This window comes from Dermochelys coriacea, chromosome 26, assembly GCF_009764565.3.
Source record: "Dermochelys coriacea isolate rDerCor1 chromosome 26, rDerCor1.pri.v4, whole genome shotgun sequence".
Taxonomy (NCBI): Eukaryota; Metazoa; Chordata; order Testudines; family Dermochelyidae; genus Dermochelys; species Dermochelys coriacea.
In genome coordinates this window covers 3,867,583-3,887,228 of record NC_050093.1, presented here as the reverse complement: position 1 = coordinate 3,887,228, position 19,646 = coordinate 3,867,583, and the positions used below count along the sequence as shown (strand labels likewise).

The 19,646-nt window shown below is 42.2% G+C and overlaps 1 protein-coding gene across 3 annotated transcripts in view; it reads left to right on the top strand.

Moving 5' to 3' along the window:
- UNC5D (unc-5 netrin receptor D) overlaps positions 1–19,646 on the top strand; it is a 441,192-nt gene that overhangs the window by 47,688 nt on the left and 373,858 nt on the right. The window lies entirely within an intron of this gene.

Sequence of the window (19,646 nt, the reverse complement as noted above, 5' to 3'; positions counted from 1 at the left end):
CTATAACTTGCTGGCATAGCTCACCAGATGGGGGTGCAGGGGAGGAATTGTGGCTCTCTGAGACCGTGCCGTGACATGCTGATACTTGGGGGTGAATCTAGCACCTAATGAATAAACACACACAGGACACACTGACTTTAGCAATTAAACAAATGTATCACATAAGTCGCCAGGGTTAATGCATTCCTACGCTTGCAGAAAATGCCATGAGATACTTAACCCTGGGTGGTAAAGACCTGGATTTTAAACCGCATCCTAAAGATGACAGCATGTGTATGCATATATTTTTGGAGGCAGGTATGGATGAGCATGTGCATACAGGAGATCTACTTGTGAGATATGTATGGGTATTTGGGTAGATGTGTTTCTGTCTCAGTCAAGTCATTAGTTGGCCACACCTGCAATTGCACTGGAGCTGGCTGAGATCCCCCCCCCCCAAGACACGGTTATTTTTTTATATAATTATTCTTTAATCCTGTGGCTTTTTCAGCAAATCTGTCTGCATTGCCCCATCATCCCTGGAAAATGGTACTTAGCTGCAGAATCAGTTCCATTAGCTCCTACTATTGGAGTCCCTATTATATTCAACCTGACATAAAACTCCCAGAAACAGACAAGAATGACATTTAAATGCATGGAATTGACAGACCTACCTTTAATTCTTTTTCTAAATAATAATGTAGAGCCACATTCTCCAGCCAATTCCACTGCCTTAAAGTACCTTGTCTGACACTTTACGGCAACAAATGAACCTCTGGCAGGGTCATTAGCTTTGGGGGATTTTCTCTTGGGACTGAGGAAAACAGTTTCCTGACTGATTAGAACAGGTGAGGAGAAATAAATAAATAACAGCAATATGGCATTTGAGAGAGACTTTGTTTGAAAAGACTAAAATGTGGAAAAAATCTCAAGTCTCCATAAAGAAAACAAAAAGAAAAGGAGTACTTGTGGCACCTTAGAGACTAACAAATTTATTAGAGCATAAGCTTTCGTGAGCTACAGAAAACAGACCTTTGAGAATGTATGGCTGTCATCCAAAGAAACAAATCTAGCACTATCAGTATATTTCTCTTTTCATAAAAGTACTAAACCCCTGTGCTGCTGTTGAACCAATATGGGGATAGTCCTTGCACTCATGAGATGACATTTAAAGTATTGCATTCAGTTCTGAACAACTCAGTACCAGAATTGCAGGAACGAAAGCAGAGAGGAGCAACAACCTTTCAGGGACTGCTCACAATGAGTTATAGGATTGATGCTTTATGTATCCATGAATGGAGTTGCATAAGGTAGTGCTACCAGTGGGTGTATAGTGAAGTGTATAGTGAACCGGGTTACTCAGATTATTATGGGATGCAGAACTACTAACTATGGTATGTAACCTGACATCTAAATCAGCTTCTATACCAGATGACTGGAGGATAGCTAATGTGATGCCAATTTTTAAAAGAGGCTCCAAAAGTGATCCTGACAATTATAGGTTAGTAAAGCCTGACTTCAGTACCGGGCAAAGTGGTTGAAACTATAGTAAAGAAAAGAACTGTCAGATGCACAGATGAACCTAATTTGTTGGGGAAGAGTCAACATGGCTTTTGTAAAGGGAAGTCATGCCTCTCCAACATGGGTGGTGGGTATAATAGACCTGGGGAGGCCCAGCCTTCCCTGGTGCAGCTGCTAGATCCCTGATTGTGGAGTTTTGGAGGGAAAGTTCTCATTTTATTATGCCTCATGCAGGTTCCAGGGCAGCTGGAGAGGTAGTATCTTCTATTCAGCTTCCTGGGTTCTTCAGGGACTCCACAGAGATTACTAATGAACCCAGGAAGCTGAATAGCACATACTGCCTCCTCACCAAAGGCTCCTAAGCAAAGCAAGCTGTCATGGAATAAGAGGGAATGTTCTCTCATGCGTTGGTAACTGGTTAAAAGATGGGAAACAAAGGGTAGAAATGGTCAGGTCCCGGAATGGAGAGAGGTAAATGGTGGTGTCCCCCAGGGGTCTGTACTGGGACCAGTACTATTTAATATCTTCAAAATTATCTGGAAAAAGAAGTCAACAGTGAGGTGGGAACATTTGCAGGTGATGCAAAATGATTCCTAAATAAGTCCAGAGCAGACTCTGAAAAGTGACACAGGGATCTCACAAAACTGGGTGATTTTGGGCAACAGAATAGCAGCTGAAATTCATTGTTGCTAAATGCAAAGTCATGCACATGGGGAAAACCATCATCCCAACTACACATATAAAATGATGGGGTCTAAATTAGCTGTTACCACTCAAGAAAGATCTTGGAGTCATTGGGATAGTTCTTGGAAAACATCTACCTAATCTGCAGCAGCAGTCAAAAACGCCCCATCTCAAAAAAAGATAATTGGAATTGGGAAAAGGTTCAGAAAAGGGCAACAATAATTAGTGGTATGGAACGGCTTCCATATGAGGAGAGATTAATAACTGGGGCTTTTCAGCTTGGAAAAGAGATGACTTGAGTGGGGATATGAAAGAGGTCTATAAAATCATTACTGGTGTGGAAAGAGAAAAGGGGTATTTGTGGCACCTTGGAGACTAAAAAATTTGAGCATAAGCTTTTGTGAGCTACAGCTCACTTCATCGGATGCATTCAGTGGAAAATACAGTGGGGAGATTTATATACATGGAGAACATGAAACAATGGGTGTTACCATACACACTGTAACCAGAGTGATCACTTAAGGTGAGCTATTACCAGCAGGAGAGCGCGAGGGAGGGACCTTTTGTAGTGATGATCAAGGTGGGCCATTTTCAGCAGTTGACAGAACGTGTGAGGAACGGGGGTGGGGAGGAATAAACATGGGGAAATAGTTTTACTTTGTGTAATGACCCATCCACTCCCAGTCTCTATTCAAGACTAAATTAATTGTATCCAGTTTGCAAATTAATTCCAGTTCAGCAGTCTCTCCTTGGAGTCTGTTTTTGAAGCTTTTTTGTTGAAAGATAGCCACCTCAGGTCTGTAATCGAGTGACCGGAGAGATTGAAGTGTTCTCCAACTGGTTTTCGAATGTTAGAATTCTTTGTCTGATTTGTGTCCATTTATTCTTTCATGTAGAGACTGTCCAGTTTGACCAATGTACATGGCAGAGGGGCATTGCTGGCACATGACGGCATATATCACATTGCTAGATGCGCACATCAATGAGCCTCTGGTTCTCTGGTGTGGAGAAGTAAAAAAAATTACACTTCCTTAACTCCTTCTCATACCACAAGAACTGGGGATCACCAAATGAATTTCATACACAGCAGGTTTAAGACAAAGAAAAGGAAGTATTTCTTTACACAATGTATAGTCAGCCTGTGAAATTCTTTGCCCGATGAAAGGAAAGTTGTAAAGGCCAAGACTGCAACAGGGTGGTTTTTAAAAAAAAAAAAAAAAGGAACGGAACAAAACAAAACTAGATAAGTTCATCGTGAACAGGTCCATCAATGGCTATTAGCCAGGATACGCAGGGATGGTGTCCCTAGTCTCTCTTTGCCAGAAGCAGGGAATGGGCGACAGGGGATTGATCACTTGATGATTTCCTGTTCTGTTCATTCCCTCTGGGGCACCTGGCATTGGCCACTATTGGAAGACAGGTACTGGGCTAGATGGACCTTTTGGTCTGACCCAATATAGCTGTTTCTTCTCTTCTGGGCCCCACTCCACTTCCTGTTAATCAATGGGAGTTTTCTGTGCCATGCTGTTGTGATGCAATTATATAAAGCAGCAAGTTCCTAGCCTGCTGTCCTGTGAAGAGATTAATTTTGTTTTGTTGCACTAACGTTCCCTTTTCAAAAGGGTGAAATGTGCCCCCATGTAGTCAGCTTGCTGGACACCACCTAAGTTCTACCCAGATATGGGCTATGTGTTAGGGGCTTAAGTAGTGCAAAGCTCTTGGGCAGGTCCTGTTTGAAGTGGTGAATGTCACCCGTTGTTGTGATTAGGTTTGAACATTTATCTAAATGCAAACAGGAAGAATTTTTGCTTCAGTGTCAGTCTAAACAGCATTGATTTATTCTGCAAATTCATTATCCCAGCCAAAACTATTGGGCACATGTGAGGCACAACTAGGTAGTGATAATGTTTCTTGCATATTTAGCCAGCTTGCTAGCTCGGTCTGCTGCTGCTTGTTGCTTTTTTAGTAACATAAGACTAGTGGCGACTGATGCACAAAAGGGTTCAGGCTACAAGTAGGTCCAGCTTGTTCCCATTCACTAGATCAGCATGTAATGGATTGGAGATAACCCATGCTGATAGAGGGCTATCATACTGTTAAGGGTAGCATAGAAGTGAGCTGGAGAATTGTTAGAAGGTGGTAATAAGGCTAAATCAGTTCCATTACATTAAGAGCAGAGGGTTATGCAAGTTGAAACCCACTGAGTCTGGACAGGTGGCGGGGATACACTTTTTCATCCCATACTTTTCTTTAGTGAATTTCATAGTGATGCGAGAGAGAGTCCTAGAGACTGAAGTCACCTCCTTATCTGTAAGACAAAATACAATGGGACCAAAGAGAAATACAACCTTCCCTTTTTTGTACCCATACCAATGTGCCTCAAACTTGCCGTGAAGGAACAATCCCTGTGGATGAGAGGGGAATTCAAGCTGAAATTTTCAATCCTGGGTGCTTAACATTGGGCTTCTAAATCCATATTTAACCAGCCTGATTTTTCAAAAGGCGCTGAGCCCCCTCCAGCTCCCATTGACTTTTGGTGGGCTTTGTGGATGCTCAACTCTTCTGAAAATCAGGGGTTTTAAAAATATATTGTGCCTAAAAATGACTTTAGTGCCCTTACTTTCAGCATCCAGGTTTGAAAATATTAATTTTAGTTTCCATGCTCCACTCAACTTCTGGCCTCTCACAATTGCCAATTTCACGGGGTAAATAAGCACCCCAACTTTCACAATAAGCCAAAAATCAAGCTAATCCCACTTCAAAACAAGCTAATCCTTAAGAACCCAACACCCTGTGACTAAGTCCCCCTGGCGTGCCGTTTGGGACAGTGGAGGGCCTGCTGTGCACCCCTGACTCTTTCCTCCCCGCCCCTGCTTGGTGGGAGCTGATTTAAAGCAACAAACTGCAAGCCAAAAACTAACCAACAAGCAACTTGCAAGCCAATTAAGTCAAAAACAAGCCCAATGTCTGTGTTTTTCCACGGGATTGGCATGTCTGCATCAGGTGAGGCTGGCAGCAGTGGTAGGGGTGAGAAGAGAAGTTCACGGTATGGTGTTTCATGGTATACCTGCTACCTGGATTTCCAAGGAACAACCAAGCATGATTCCCCAGATCTAAACTTCACTTAGAACCTTTCTATAATTTAAAAACCCGTAATCTGGATATGTTGGGTTAAATTTATATTGTGTAGCATTTGTTCTTCATGCAATCTCAACCTTCTCTACCCAGTTATCTGCCTAGCATTTTCTCTCTTCTCCCTGTTCAGAAAAGCCTTAAGTATGTGATTAACTTTAGGCTTATAGTTTATGCACATGCTTAAGTGCTTTTGCTGAAGGGGGAATGGACTCAAGACCTTGTTCAAATGCTTTGCAGCAGTGGGGCTGAAGAGCTTGTCCACATGGAAGTTGCACTGGTGTAAGATTTATTGATATAATGCAATAAAAAAAAAATTTCAGCGGAGAGAGTTCACACTGTACCGCTTGTGCCAGCGCCTCTCTCGATGCATGTGTCATCAGCATGCTGTATTATAAAAACCTAATGGATAGGTAACATAGTACCCTCCCCATAACACAATGAGCCTGCAGCTGATGTGAACTCTTTTGCTGTGTATTGTGGCACACCTCCTGGAACTGTGGGAGTTTCGGTCAAAAGCCCAGAATTCAGCCCTGTGCAGAGAGCCAGCAACAGGCCTATATGACTTAATTGGGAGATAAGTGATGTACAGGCCTTATGCTAGATCTCTGCACAGTGGGTGTATTTTGCCCTTTTTATGTAGCAGTTGTTCAGTGAAATCTCAGCCTCTCATAACTAACAGTTTTTCAGCAGCTGTGCAAACTGATTGGAGGTATTAATGCTATCATTGCAACACTTTCTTTTTTATCTCTTGTTCTTTAAAAACGGCCAGTCGAAACACTTAACCATCCAATTTCCAAGGGAAGATAGGAGCTTGGCTGTTGCTGCACTTCTGTGTTTGGTTTCACAAGTGTGAAATTGAATGCCTTTGATTTCCCATTCCATAAGGATCATCAGAGTCCTTTTTGCTCAGATGAGTGCACAAGGTCATGTGGCAAACCCAGATCAAAGGACCAGCTAGCTCATAACTAGAGACTGAAACGTTACACCGCAGCCCTCCAGAATATCCAAAATAATAAGATGAGATCTGCTTAGTATTCTGAAAAATGAGTTAAAATGATCATAAAGGCATTAACACTGCCTTGCTGAACACAGGGAATTTGTTGTATAGCAGAAGATGACAGTGCAGCCCCTCTTTGGGATTTCCTAAGGGCTTTTTTTTGGTTGTTTTTAAGAACAAAAAAATGTACAAGTAACTAAAGCTTGAAAAAGCAGTCTAACCAATTTCCTGAAGTGGCAGTCTGCAACAGCTCCCAAGTAGTGCTCTGCCTGTAACCTAAGTGGGCCAAATTCCTCCATCCCTGGAATAACTCTATTATTTCATTGGAGTTGCACCAGAGATAAGTTTAGCCCATTAATTCAACACATGTGCCATGTGGAATGCTAGTTGAAACAATGTCTAACCCTTCATTTCCTCTTCTCTTCCCCCCCCCCCCAGTCTTCTAGCCAATACGAATTGAGCATGTTGCATGGAATCAGCATAAAACATTTACATAGAGAGACACTTCGGTTGATTGGTCTCAAATACAACTTTTCAAAGCAAGATTCTACCTGAAATCTCATGTGCTTCCTTTATATTTCTCCGCCGCCCCCCCCCCCCGCCCCCATGCTCTGAGAAATCAATAATGAGGTTTTTATTGTATTAACACTTAGTTTGTCTCTTCCCCATCCCCTTCCAACCACCGTCTAACAGCAGTCACTGTTTTGGAGATGGGGTTCAGAGTAGCAGCCGTGTTAGTCTGTATTCGCAAAAAGAAAAGGAGTACTCGTGGCACCTTAGAGACTAACAAATTTATTAGAGCATAAGCTTTCGTGAGCTACAGCTAAGTGAGCTGTAGCTCATGAAAGCTTATACTGTTTTGGAGATGGCAGTCTGAAGAAGGAGAGCCAGAATATCATGGAGAAACCACATATTATGGGAAGATGCAAGAGTGAAATAAAACAATGGTCTATCTAGCCCCGTGCCCAGAGTATTTCTACACTGCCAAACGTACCTCTTCTCCAACACAGTGTAATTGCAATATGTGTAGATGTACACAAGCTAGCTTTGTTCTCGCTAGCTCAAATAAGATCACTGATGCAGTGGCAGCACTGGGCTGGCCACCCTAGTGCATATTCAGTGTCCCAGGTGAGATTATACAGCCCATGCTGCTGCCTTACTCCTCTTATTTAAGGTTTCAGAGTAGCAGCCGTGTTAGTCTGTATTCGCAAAAAGAAAAGGAGTACTTGTGGCACCTTAGAGACGAACAAATTTATTAGAGCATAAGCTTTCGTGAGCTACAGCTCACTTCATCGGATGCATTTGGTGGAAAAAACAGAGGAGAGATTTATATACACACACACAGAGAACATGAAACAATGGGTTTATCATACACACTGTAAGGAGAGTGATCACTTAAGATAAGCCATCACCAACAGCAGGGGGGGGAAGGAGGAAAACCTTTCATGGTGACAAGCAGGTAGGCTAATTCCAGCAGTTAACAAGAATATTCTTGTTAACTGCTGGAATTAGCCTACCTGCTTGTCACCATGAAAGGTTTTCCTCCTTCCCCCCCCTGCTGTTGGTGATGGCTTATCTTAAGTGATCACTCTCCTTACAGTGTGTATGATAAACCCATTGTTTCATGTTCTCTGTGTGTGTGTATATAAATCTCTCCTCTGTTTTTTCCACCAAATGCATCCGATGAAGTGAGCTGTAGCTCACGAAAGCTTATGCTCTAATAAATTTGTTCGTCTCTAAGGTGCCACAAGTACTCCTTTCCTCTTATTTAAGTTAGCTAGCTTGTTTTTGGCTGCACATGGTCTGCAAAGACATAGCCTCTGACAGCAGCCAATGCTGGATGCTTCACAAAAAGGAGTAATCCTTCTTCTCTCCCCACTCCCCCCATAATGCATCTTGTGCCATTTTATGCTATGAAAGGGACACTCCTTTGTGACCCCAGCTGGCAATAGTCTGAAGCATGATTAACGTAACTTTTTTTTTTTTAGTTCTCTAGCACTTTGTTAAATGATGATGTGCTTAAAATCATTGATTGATTTTTTGTGAGGGAGATTAGTAGTATTTAAAGATAGGAAAATTGAGGCACAGAGACATGCCTGTAGTTGCTCAGAGACTATCTAACAGATCTGGGAATAGATTTCAAGCTTCTTGGCTCTGTCTATTGTTCTGAACCAGAGACTGCACTCCCTCCCTAAAAAGCTCTTACCTCTCCTCCAGCTTACAAGTGCAAACTTCAACTAATGTTGACACCAAAAGGGGAAAACTGAACCTATTTGACAAAGCCTTTCTTGACTCTCCAACACTGGAGGCCTTTGACCTCTACACATTATGTCAAATAAAATACAATTAGCCTCCTGTCTACATTGGACGAGTTTGCACCAGTGCAGACAAACTCCTTTTATGCTGATGTGCTGCACCAATGTAAAGCAAATTTCACAGCATTGCAGTTAATCTGGTAAATTAACGGAGTAAGCCACAGTGGTGCAAGTTCCATTTTAAACTATTTTCATGTGTCCACATTATGGTTTTGTAATTGCACCACTGGATATTTCTCTATTACTATCGGCAGGGCTTAGGACTAGTAGCTGCTGACAACAACTTCTTAGGGTCTGAGGATCGGGTAAATGCATTGGAGATATGGCGTTAGAAATGTCTTTGTCAACTCATTAAAATAATCGTAAGCCACTGTAAATATTTGTTTCCGGCTAATTGGCTAGAAAATGTATTACTTGCACTACTGATAAGTAATTATCAGAGCACACCTGGAGAAATTCTTTTTTAGGGGCACATAGTATGGGAAACATATTTTTGGTTTAATATACTAATAGATTTTTCCCTTACCTCTTGTTTCATTGGGGATTTGTTTAACCAAGACTCCAGTTGATATGAGCGGTCACTTAAACTGAAAAATTACAATTCCTTCCTTCTCAACCTTGAGCAAGTCTTATCGGCAAGAGGAAGTGACAAAAACATACCTCTTCTCCAACATAGTGTAAGCAACAAAGAGGCTTTATTTTATATCTCAGAAATGAAAATAAATAGGTAAAAAGCTTTTCTTTATCAGAAGCTCAGTTGAAGGCATAGTGGTTGATACTATGTTCAGTGTTGGCCACATTTATCAGCATGCCATTTCTGCTCTAACTTGAACTATTACAGTAGCTCTCAAGGAATAGACCATGTGAAGGGAGAGGGAGGATGGAGAAATATCTACTTAGAGGGCAAGGAGAAGGATATACTGTGTGTGAGTTCACAGCACAACATGTGTCAATAATGCGGTACTCTAGCTTGGCTCTGAATCAGAAAGCTGTTGCCTTAAGACTCACCAAGTGGTTGTGTAGTGGTTGTGCTTAAGAGTCCCAGTTATGGAGCGATATTCCATTCTTCTAGGTGCTGTACAAATGAAAAGATGGTCCCTTCCCCGCAGAACTTAAAATCAAAGGGCGAGACATGGATGGGTACAGATAGCTAGGGTGGTGCAAGTAACCAATGAGACAATACTAGTCAGAGAATCCTAAAAGATCAGGGTTGGAAGAGACCTCAGGAGGTCATCTAGTCCAACCCCCTGCTCAAAGCAGGACCAACCCCAACTAAATCATCCCAGCCAGGGCTTTGTCAAGCTGGGCCTTAAAAACTTCTAAGGATAGAGAGTCCACCGGCTCCCTAGTGAACCCATTCCAGTGCTTCACCACCCTCCTAGTGAAGTTTTTCCTAATATCCAACCTAAATCTCCCCCACTGCAACTTGAGACCATTACTCATTGTTCTGCCATCTGCTACCACTGAGAAGAAGCTGAGCTCCATCCTCTTTGGAACCCCCCTTCAGGTAGTTGAAAGCAGCTATCCAATCCCCCCTCACTGGTCTCTCTTCTGTAGACTAAGCCCAGTTCCCTCAGCCTCTCCTCATAAGTCGTGTGCCCCAGCACAATCTGCACTCAGTGTACTAGCTACCTAACTTGGAGGGGGGGTGGGAGGAACATTTTAAGAAGAGCTTCGAAGGAGGGTTTTCCTTGTCTAATTAGATTGTTGTCTTTATCACATATATTGGTAAGTTCACCCTCATAACATCTCTCTGTGGTGAGGAAGTAGCATTGAAATGGGAAACTGAGGCACAGAGGGTATGTCTACACTGCAATTACAAAGCCCTAGCTGGTCTGTGCCAGCTGACTTGGGCTCAGGCTCACGGCTGTTTCATTGCAGTGTAGATTTGAGGGCTCAGGCTGCTGCTCGGACTCTGGGACTCTCCCACCTCACAGGGTCCTAAAACCCAGGTATCAGCCTGAGCCATGAAATCTAGACAATTAAACTGCCGTGCAGTCCAAGCCCTGTGAGCCCAAGTCCACTGTGGGTGTCTAATTGCAGTGTAGATATATCCAGAGAGTAAGGCCCAGATTTTTGTAATGGTACTTAGGAGCCTAACTCCCATTGAAATCAAAAGTTAGACCCAGATTTTTAAAAGTACTTAAGCACCTCAGTGACTTGCCCAAGTTCACACCAGGTGTCTGTGGACAGAGTCAGGAATTAAACCCATCTCTTACATATTTAAACCAGTGCCTTAACCACAAGAGCAGGAGTGTAGTCCAGCCCTAGGAAGAACTTCAGGGCGAATGGTACTTTTCTTTCAATGAGCCATCACGGGACCACCCAAGTGGAAGTTAAATAATGTTGGTTAGCTTGTGAAGAGTATAGTGTCCTGCCTGCTATTCAGCCTCTTACTAAAACCAGGTTCTAATATCCAAGGCTTGATACAGGGCTATTTATGAGCGCACAATGCTTGCCATCTTTGCTTGTACGCTCCATTTGCTGCTGGCATCCAGTTTCATTATGATAAAGTTTGCAGGGGTACCTTGAATATGAAAGGTGCAGTTCTCTCTGAAATTTTATTCTCTCTAGCAGCAAACTTGCTCAAGAAGATGAGCATGCCTATATGAAATATAGTCAGCATTTATGTGAGGATAAGAGACTATAGTTACTGACCTTTACAAGATATTGGGAAAAAAAGCAACTATATGAAATCTATCTCCTTAATCACTCATTTATGAGCTAGTCAACCAGCCAAAGATGTATCCTTAACCCCCCTGCGATTCTCAGACTATTCCCAGTAAATAAAAAGGGGGAAGATTGGAAAATGATGATTGGATGATTTGAAGAAAAAGGTTTTCCACAATCCATTTGGTTTTTGAGGGTTGTATGGAATGGCTGACCATTAGACAGTCTATAATGTGTTTTTCCCGTTGGGTTATATTGTTTTATTGAATCTGAGGGAGTGCAATCTAGTGGATATAGACCTAGAACTGAGTCAAAAGACTTGGGTTCCATTTCTGGCTCTGTCACTACGTACTGAGTGATATTGGTCATGTTCATTCACCCCTCTGTGCGTCCAGGTATTTTTTTCTCTCCCCACCCCATAAAGGAGGATGACCTGGTGGTTAAGTTATTAGCCCAGGACTCCAAAGACCCACGTTTAATTCCCTGGGCTGTCACAACGTATGTCTATGCTTTTAGTTGGAGTTATAAATTCCTGCTTGGGGGAAGATACCTGAGCAAGCTTGCTTTTATTTAAAAAAAAAAAAATGTAGCTTTGGTGGTGGGAGGGACTAGCTGCCTTGAAAATACACACAGTACCTTGGATGAGGATGGCTCGGCTCTATTGTTAGTGCTATTTTGATGAGAGCTACTGCAGGTATGTTTTCCTCAAGCTGGAAATGACACCCCTAGCTCCAGCGGAGACATAGCAACAGATTTCCTCTGACCTTAGGCAACTCCTTTTAATCTTTGCCTCAGTTCTCCATCTGCGAAATAGATGGGAAGTGCTCTTCTCCCTAACAGGGATGTTGTGAGGATGAATACATAGAAGACCGAGGTGCTCAGATATTACAGTAATGGAGGCCACACAAGTACTGAAGATAACGTAGAGCTGTAAAATGGGGATAATGAGATCTAACATCCTTTTTGAAACCCTTTTTACAGGAGAAAAGGGCTGTAGAAGAGAGAAATGTACTTGATAAATATTTGTATATATGTGTAAACATGCACTCACCCAGCAGTTTACCCTGTAACTCTTTATATGCCTGTCTCTCGCGTTGTCTTTTAAAAATCTACTGCCCCCCTGCCCCATCTGCCTGCTTTTAAGAACAGTCTCCTCCCTGCAATCAGTTACTATCAACATAACTAGTCAATTTAACCAGTTACTTTGACAAGCCTGCTTGGAGCCTAGGTTACCAATGCGGGGGGTATGTTTTGAAATAAGGAAACTATGAAGGGAAAAACACCATAATGATTGTTCATCGCATATACACTATTTTTTTTTTAAATAGCACTGGGGACACTGCCTTGCCTAATGAGTACCTTTTTGTTGTTGTTCATCTTCTCTACTCTAGTCCTGCAGGTAAAGAAATTGGTTTAATTAGAGGAGTGGATCAACTGAGGAGATTTGTCTCTCAGCTGGGTGCAAGCCTTGCCTGATGATGATTTTCAGTATTGTTTAATAATCAATATTTAATCGGATGCTGTGCTGAGAAATGCAAGGCTTACTAGATCATCCAAGAAGCAGCTGAATTTTTATCAGCTCTTCAAATGCTTGGCAGCAGATTTTCAAAATATTCAAAACAAACGAGCTTGCTCTCAGCTTGAAAGATTTTTTCATTGTTTAAGCTTCTGTATTTATCTGAAAATTTTAATATTGGGTTATGCTGGAGGAAAGGAACTCCCATTGTCTATATACACACAACCCAATGGGGACACTTTTTGTGAAAATAAAACTAAGGCACCTAGTTCTGTATTTGCTACTCAGTTATTCTAGCAAGGATGGAACAAATCAAAATGGTCTGAATCCATGCTGCTTTGTGCTTGATCCTTTCAGATTTTTCAAATAAACAATGTCAGTCCAAGGAAGACTTCCATGGCAGGCCAAGGTGCTGCAGGTCCTGCTGTGGGCAGTTCAGTAGAAGGCACTCTTCCAACTGAGTCTGTGCTGAATCAATTCCTCAGGATGGTGTCGGGGAGTTCGGTCCCTTTGAAGGTGCTATCTGGTGGATGAGAAATAAAACAATGGTCCTCACTGCTTATGATCATTTTCAAGACAGAACTGCTTTTAAAAAGAGTTTTTTTTTTTTTTTCCCCCGAAAAATTATCATTGAAATCTTGTAATTTCAAAAAGTTTGTCCAACTGTAATTAGTTTTCTGGAGCATAACAGTGATATTCTAAACAAGCACAGCACAGGAAATGGTGTTCTGACTCCCTAAAATTCATCCTGAATCCTCAGTCGGTTGCCTACTGCTTTAGGATTATTCGTGCTTCCTGCTATTGCATAGCTTCAGCAATCCGTGTAGCTTGGAAGCCTCTGCCAAAGACAGAGAGAGGTTCAAACACTGGTGTGAGCTAACCTCAGTTTCAAGCAGGTGATCACTCAACCAAAAGCAAACCATGGCTTTTCATTTCTATACTTGCATCAGTATAGCTACATAGTACTGACCACCAGTGGCTGAAATCCAGTACTAGTCCCCAGTGGTAACAAGGCCCTCGTCTTTCTCATCCATTGTCCTATGCTGCTTTGCTTTTCAGACTCAATTCAGGAATCACCCTTATTCAGCAAAGCACATAAGCACATGCTTAAGTCCCAGTGAAATAAATAGGATTTAAGCTTGTGTTTATGGGCTGTCCAGACTCATGCCATTAAGACCTCTTCCAAAGTCTGTTGAAAGATTCCCATTGACTTCAGTGGGCTTTGGATGAGGCCTTTAAACAGGTGCTATGATTTCAACCTAGAGGAGGCTGAATTTCATTGATGAATAAATCCCTATATATTTTTAGTCTACCAGTCATAAGGAATTCATGATTCTTGTGATTGAAAGCTACTATACAAGATATGTTGCTGTTTTTGTTAATGATAGAAAATATCCAAACCCAGAAATGATCCAAAGCTGACTTCTTTTTAAATTCCAGGAAAAATTCCAAAGCCCCATTGTCTTAATTTCCTTTCTCTTTAGAAGAGAGATGAGAAGTGACAAGGACCATATCTCCAAACCCCTATCTAACCCAGACTGCCTGTACAATGGGAAGACTTATGTAAGGTTTCCACTTACAATTCCTGAACTGCATGACCGTTTAAATGGGTTATTCTTGCAGAATAGAATTGCTTCAGTTCATTCAAATTGGGATTGTGTGCTCGCGCTCTCTTTCTGTGTGTGTAAGAGAAAAAAGTCACTCAATTAAAGCACCATTTTACTAATGGTGGATTATGTCAGCTAGTAAATAGTCAATTTTTTACATGCCACATCTAGATTTCCTCCTAAGTAACAGCACGTTTTTTTACTTTTTCCGTGTGTGTGTGTGTGTGTGTGTGTGAAGTCTTTTTCTAGTACACTTGCTGAGCAATAAATCACATGTGGAAATTTGAACAGAATTTGGGGGGAGGGAAGGAGTTTTTGTAAAACTCACTTCTGAGAGATGGCTGACAGAAAAATATGACATTTAGCATGCAGGGGTGAGCTTTTGATGGCACGCTGCATGGGTCATCCGATTCGAGAATTGGGGTGGAAATTAATTTTGAATTTACCTTGATAAGCTAATTTTCTCCTCGAAACCCCCTTCCCTCATTTTGTTGATGTTAAATGACCTACAGGGAGGAGGAAAATTTTCTTTGAATTCTTTCACAGCTACCCACCCAGCTTCCTTTCCTTTCAGTAATATTATTTCATCGTTGTATATTGGGGTTTTCCCTAAGTGCTTTACAAATTATGGCCTGGATCCTCCAAAGATATGTGCTTACCAGGATAGTAATAAGCATTTATATTATATTAGTGCCCCTCATCTTGCATGGACTCTATGCTGTGGCACCTGCTACTGGATTATGTTCCCTAAAGACCTAATTCTGCAACTGCATCTGCCCAAGAAAAACCCTGTTGACCCAATTGATTTAAGGGTTGGGGTCTGCCCACATAGAGCAGTTTGTCAGATCAAGACCTAAGAATGCAGGACGAATGCAATTGGAATCAGTGGGAATTTTGCCCAGATAAGACCTCATAATGACCTCCAAATTCAGTCCTTTCGCCCCAGTCTTGCAAGTTGATCTAATTGGCTGATGGGTCCTTGCGCTAGCATGGCGCATTGTTAAGCTCAACAGAGGCTCTTTACTTGAGTACTGGGGCATCTTGAAGGAACAGGACTCTGATTGAGGAAAGCACTACGCATGTGCTTAAATCCATTCTTCCTCATCAGGAAAGCATGTAACCATCTGCTTAAGTCCCAGCAACTTCAATGGGTTTAAGCACCCACTTAAGTGTTTTCCTGTTTCAAGAATGCTTTCCAGGATGAGGCCATAATCACCAAAGCACTGTGTGAGCCCAAGGGATGAAAGGCATTGTGTAAATCTGAATTGGTATTGTATAAGAAAGAAGAGAACATTTAGCTTCAAGACTAACTAACAAATTTATTTGAGCATAAGCTTTCGTGAGCTTCAGCTCACTTCATCAGATGCATTTGGTGGAAAATACAGTGGGGAGATTTATATACACACACAGAGAACGTGAAACAATGGGTGTTACCATGCACGTTGTAACAAGAATGATCACTTAAGGTGAGTTCTTACCAGCAGGAGAGCGGGGGGGGGGACCTTTTGTAGTGATAATCTAAAAGGTTGACAAAGGAGGTGCTGTCGTACATCATGAATAAGTCAGAATATGAACAAGAGGCTGCTAGGCAGCTCTCCAACACCACTTTCTACAAGCCATTACCCTCTGATCCCACTGTGGGTTACCAAAAGAAACTACATCATTTGCTCAAGAAACTCTCTGAAAAAGCACAAGAACAAATCTGCACAGATACACCCCTGGAACCCCAACCTGGGGTATTCTATCTGCTACCCAAGATCCATAAACCTGGAAATCCTGGACGCCCCATCATCTCAGGCATTGGCACCCTGACAGCAGGATTGTCTGGCTATGTAGACTCCCTCCTCAGGCCCTACGCTACCAGCACTCCCAGCTATCTTCGAGACACCACTGACTTCCTGAGGAAACTACAATCCATTGGTGATCTTCCTAAAAACACCATCCTGGCCACTATGGATGTAGAAGCCCTCTACACCAACATTCCACACAAAGATGGACTACAAGCCGTCAGGAACAGTATCCCCGATAATGTCACGGCTAACCTGGTGGCTGAACTTTGTGACTTTGTCCTGACCCATAACTATTTCACATTTGGTGACAATGTATACCTTCAAGTCAGCGGCACTGCGATGGGTACCCGCATGGCCCCACTGTATGCCAACATTTTTATGGCTGACTTAGAACAACGCTTCCTCGGCTCTTGTCTCCTAATGCCCCTACTCTACTTGCGCTACATTGATGACATCTTCATCATCTGGACCCATGGAAAAGGAGCCCTTGAGGAATTCCACCAGGATTTCAACAATTTCCATCCCACCATCAACCTCAGCCTGGACCAGTCCACACAAGAGATGCACTTCCTGGACACTACGGTGATAATAAGCGATGGTCACATAAACACCACCCTATATCGGAAACCTACTGACCGCTATTCCTACCTACATGCCTCTAGCTTTCATCCAGATCATACCACTCGATCCATTGTCTACAGCCAAGCGCTACGATAGAACCGCATTTGCTCCAACCCCTCAGACAGAGACAAACACCTACAAGATGTCTATCAAGCTTTCTTACAACTACAATACCCACCTGCTGAAGTGAAGAAACAGATTGACAGAGCCAGAAGAGTACCCAGAAGTCACCTACTACAGGACAAGCCCAACAAAGAAAACAACAGAACGCCACTAGCCATCACCTTCAGCCCCCAACTAAAACCTCTCCAACGCATCATCAAGGATCTACAACCTATCCTGAAGGACGACCCATCACTCTCACAGATCTTGGGAGACAGGCCAGTCCTTGCTTACAGGCAGCCCCCCAACCTGAAGCAAATACTCACCAGCAACCACACACCGCACAACAGAACCAGGAACCTATCCTTGCAACAAAGCCCGTTGCCGACTCTGTCCACATATCTATTCAGGGGACATCATCATAGGGCCTAATCACATCAGCCACACCATCAGAGGCTCATTCACCTGCGCATCTACCAATGTGATATATGCCGTCATGTGCCAGCAATGCCCCTCTGACATGTACATTCGTCAAACTGGACAGTCTCTACGTAAAAGAATAAAGGACACAAATCAGACGTCAAGAATTATAACATTCAAAAACCAGTCGGAGAACACTTCAATCTCTTTGGTAACTCGATTACAGACCTAAAAGTTGCAATTCTTCAACAAAAAAGCTTCAAAAACAGACTCCAAGGAGAGACTGCTGAATTGGAATTAATTTGCAAACTGGATACAATTAACTTATGCTTGAATAGAGACTGGGAGTGGATGGGTCATTACACAAAGTACAAATATTTTCCCATGTTTATTTTCCCCCCCTGTACTCCCTACTGTTCCTCAGACGTTCTTGTCAACTGCTGGAAATGGCCCACCTTGATTATCACTACAAAAAGTCCCCCCGACCCCCCCACGCTCTCCTGCTGGTAATAGCTCACCTTTAAGTGATCACTCTGGTTACAGTGTATAGTAACACCCATTGTTTCATGTTCTCTGTGTATATAAATCTCCCCACTGTATTTTCCACCAATGCATCCGATGAAGTGAGCTGTAGCTCACGAAAGCTTATGCTCTAATAAATTTGTTAGTCTCTAAGGTGCCACAAGTACTCCTTTTCTTTTTGCGAATACAGACTAACATGGCTGCTACTCTGAAACCTGTCATTTAGTTTCAAGAGCATTTAAAAATGAAACACGGATTTTTTTTTTCCCCCTACATCTAGCTTGTCTTTGTCAGTTCTTGCCCAACTGAAGCAGCAAGTTAAGTGCACCTTGGTTCAATGGCTCAGCTGTTTTAGTTGTCGTCGTCTTTTTGATTCTTCAGTCTCACCGAAGGGCAAGCACATTGTATGTTGCATTACGTAAGCAAGTAGACTTGTAGAGACAGCAGGGATCGTTTCTCACTAACCTAGACTCCAAACAAGCAGCGACTTACCTGCTGGAACCCTACATTTGGTGGTAATTAGATTGACTTGCCTCCTATTTACTTCACTTTTTCAGCAGACACACTTCTCAGAGCTGAAGTATGTTATTACAACAGAGTTAAAAAGATTGATTTCTTCAGGCAAACCAATTTATTTATCAAGTACTCCAGCCCCCACTTATTAAAGTCCTCTTAGACCTATCATCAGATCTGCTTGGTCTTTTCATATCACTACTGATCATAATGGGGCTGATTCTCAGCATTAAGGCCCCTTTACCTTTCTCTGGCTTCATAAAACTGCCCAAATGAGCTGGAAACAGTTTCCTGATAATGCCCCTAGTTCAGGAGGCCTATCTGGCTGATGTATAACTGGGGTAAGGACCCTAGGATAGACAGGTATTAAGAGCAGGTGAGCAGGAAGTGGATGTGGATGATACACTACGCTGTGGCTATTTCCTGAATGGTGGGGCCCATGCGTGGGGCCCAAGTTAGAGGAGCTCTTAGGTTGCTCTTATTACATTGGTGGGTCCAGAATATGAAGAACACAATTTACTTGACTTTGGATTTCCCTGCCCTCGTGCCATTCTTGCACCAATCACAGGAATGGGCAATCACAGTATTTCTTGCACAAAGTTAGTGGCTGCAATTGCCTGGAGACTCGGGAAAACCTTTGTCTGTGGAAATGAGAGTCCCTGATTCAGCTTTGAATTAGGGCTGGCAAGTGATTAAAAAAAAAATTTAATCCTGATTGATCACGCTATTAAACAATAATAGAATACAATTTATTTAAATGTTTTTGGATGTTTTCTACATTTTCAAATATATTGATTTCAATTAAAACACAGAATACAAAGTACAGTGCTCACTTTATAATTTTTTATTACAAATATTTACACTTGTAAAAAACGAGTATTTTTCAATTCACCTACTACAAGTACTGTAGTGCAATCTCTTTATCATGAAAGTTGAACTTACAAATGTGGAATTATACACACAAAATGCATTCAAAAATAAAACATCTAAAATTTTAGAGCCTACAAGTCCACTCAGTCCTACTTCAGCCAGTCACTCAGACAAACAAGATTTTGGTTACAATTTGGAGGAGATAATGGTGCCCGCTTCTTGTTTACAATGTAATCTGAAAGTGAGAACAGGCGTTTGCATGGCACTGTTGTAGCTGTCCAAGATATTTAAGTGCCAGATGTGCTAAAGATTCATATGTCCCTTAATGCTTCAACCACCATTCCAGAGGATGTGCATCCATGCTGATGATGGGTTCTGCTCGAT